The 2,797-nt window shown below is 34.0% G+C and overlaps 1 protein-coding gene across 2 annotated transcripts in view; it reads right to left on the bottom strand.

Moving 5' to 3' along the window:
- Positions 1-450: 450 nt before the first annotated feature.
- Positions 451-2,797, bottom strand: part of SYNCRIP (synaptotagmin binding cytoplasmic RNA interacting protein) — a 25,452-nt gene continuing 23,105 nt past the window's right edge. For both annotated transcript variants that reach the window (XM_067294026.1, XM_067294028.1), the window contains exon 12: positions 451-2,797. This exon is cut by the window's right edge. The gene's annotated coding sequence lies outside the window, so the exon portion shown is untranslated.

The raw sequence follows: 2,797 nt of genomic DNA, 5'->3' as shown, positions 1-2,797 counted from the left end.
TTGTTGAAAAGTCTCCCCTCACTGATTTATGGAAGCACTAACAGAATTACCAGGCTGAGCATATGAAGCTTCTGTAAGAATCATCAAAGGCACAAAGGGAAAGAAGTTGCAGCCATAAATAACATTTCTATCCTGAAATATTAAGTTTGGAATACTACCTTCAGAGGAAGCTAAGTTTATTTTAGATTATATCATAGTCCCACCCCTGTCAGGAACAACTAATCCATATTTTAGATTTTAGGACAATACTTAGATTGAGTTGTATGATGCAGAAATTCAAAAGTTGGTCTCAAAATACCTATAACAACAGCCTTCCTCCAAACACTAAAACCAAAGACTTAAACTTTGGGTCATAACAATGCCCCTTAAAAAAAAAAAAAAAAAAAAATCACAGTTGTATGTCCTATATGAAATCCCGTTAAACAACAACAATGAATGTTAAAACAAAAGTATAATTTAAAAAGCTGTGTATTGGAGTGTTTATAAACCAGAAGTGTTAAGCAGCAGAAGTTCCCAATTTCTTGTTAAACGAAACTAGGCTTCAAATTTAGGAATGCATTACAAACCAATGTGGAACTACGTGCTAGCTTACGCTCAATCCTTTGCTGGTATGTCAGCAGAGAAAACCTACTATGCAAATAATCACAGGCAGCACAATACATTTAGTCAACACTTGCCTTCAACATGCCAAAAGAATTGTGCATTATATGTTCATTTGTCACCAAAGCACTCCATAAGAGATGCATTATTGCTGTAAAACATTTCAAGTTTACCAACACCCAGTGCAACCAAACTGATGCTGTATATATGCACTTGCCCATTCTCATCAATATTTCCATACTTAATATTGAAGTGTTTTTCTTTACAAAACCAAAATTAAAGCTTTGAAAGCAACATTTTTTTGATTCTTTGCCCCCCCCCCACAACATCAATCACCACATGCAATTTCATTTTCTGATCATTTTGCTAAAAAACTGCACCAATATCAGAACAGTGCAAATCATATTTAATTTTAAAAGTTATAATGGCTTGAGTTCATAATTAGAGGGAACACTGTCAAGGTCTTGATATTTTGCTCACTCACCATTGCTTGCAACTCATTAAAAACAGTTTCCTGTCAATATTGACATTTTTTCCTATAGTTCCCCATGTTTTTTTTTTTTTAAACAGAGCTGAAATTAAGGATATTATCCACAATTTCAACACATGTAGTGCTTTAATATCAATGTTTTTACGCACTTCCATCAACTGCTGTAATTCCATAAATACATTCCCCTTCCCTCCCCCCACACCCCCCAATTTCCAGGCTAAGAACTGGTCACTAGCGCTTGTGATCCCACAAGCGTTCTATATTTTTAAGCAATGGAGAGGTTTCAAGAATAAGAAATCTGAGGACTTCCCCTCTCCTATGGCCCCCAGTTATTTCATTTTTCATTTTATAACAAGTTCAAAATTGGTTTACACACCTTGACAGTGTTCCTTATAAAACCATATGACAGTAAAAGTGCCAGTAGGCATGGCAACCTCTTTGAAGGGAGCATTTAAACTCCTTGGCACTGGGAATGCCAGCACCAAGGATTACATTGAAATTCAAAATTATACTTAAGGCTACAATTAGCAAACCCACTTTCCATAAGCCTAATATCCTATCGCTATATTTTAAAATTCAGAAGCTAATGCAACTGTATATTTTTATGCTCAAATTTGAGGAAAAAGGTACTTTTCTTTAGCAAGGGCAGTATATGATACTGTGGTAGCAAATGTCTCTTTAAGCATTGACTACTCATTTCACCATCATTCACTTACTTTGTCTAAAGTTCAAAACTGGCAAGGCACATTTACATATTCCAATGAATACTTGACAATTTTAAATTACACTTCATGTCCCAGCTATCCCAGTAATTGACATACAACATACTAAAATGGTTTATTAAGATAACAAAAAAAAAAAAATCATTAATGTGAAACATACAGGCTATTGGCAACCACTAGTCTAAAAATTATGTAAATACAAGTAAACATACTGAAATGTGTGCGATTCTAAGTTTTTAACCAGAAGATCTCTGTACTAACACACATTTATATTAATGACACATAAAAAAAATAAAAACTTTATTACAAAAATAAGTTACACTCGCCTCCAGCTTACAGTATAAAACAATTTTATTTGCAGGAATGCAAAATGATTGTTTGCCATGAGCATTTTCAACATATGACATGTCTAAATTTGTTAAAATTTGCATTTACTGGGGGAACTGGTGTGTATAAAACCTTAATTAGGTATAAGTTTCAATTTTCATTGTGGTGCCTATGGGTATGTAGTATAACTGCAGTATCCCTTTGGGGAGGGGGTTAAGGGAAGCTCTTTATGCCAAGTCCAAAGCAAGTCATAATTTTATCTATCTTTTACCTATATGAAGTTGGACTTGGCAAGTTTTTTTTTTTTTTTTTTTTTTTTTTAAGGGTGGTTCAATAGAGGATGCTTCACCACTGAACACTCACTGTCATCAAGGTGCTTTAGAAAATTAAAAACATAGCACAAATGATTGTACTCTACTCTACTCTACAGGTTATCATGATCTGCGTAAGAGAAATGGAAAGCTGATCGACATGTTTTTACAGTGATCAGCAATAAGAAATGCACTAATGAAAACATACCTTTTACCTAAAAAGCTAAACTACAGCCATATACTATTCTATGATTTATGAAAAACTTCAAAATATCCAAATGTCAGGCTTCACTGTACAGTTGTCAGTTTTAGTCTGACCTTTTATAAAGGGACACTGCAGTATTTAG

This window comes from Apteryx mantelli, chromosome 3 (assembly GCF_036417845.1).
Source record: "Apteryx mantelli isolate bAptMan1 chromosome 3, bAptMan1.hap1, whole genome shotgun sequence".
Lineage (NCBI taxonomy): Eukaryota > Metazoa > Chordata > Aves > Apterygiformes > Apterygidae > Apteryx > Apteryx mantelli.
Note: the sequence above shows the minus strand (reverse complement) of the source record. Positions and strands in the feature narration are given on the sequence as shown.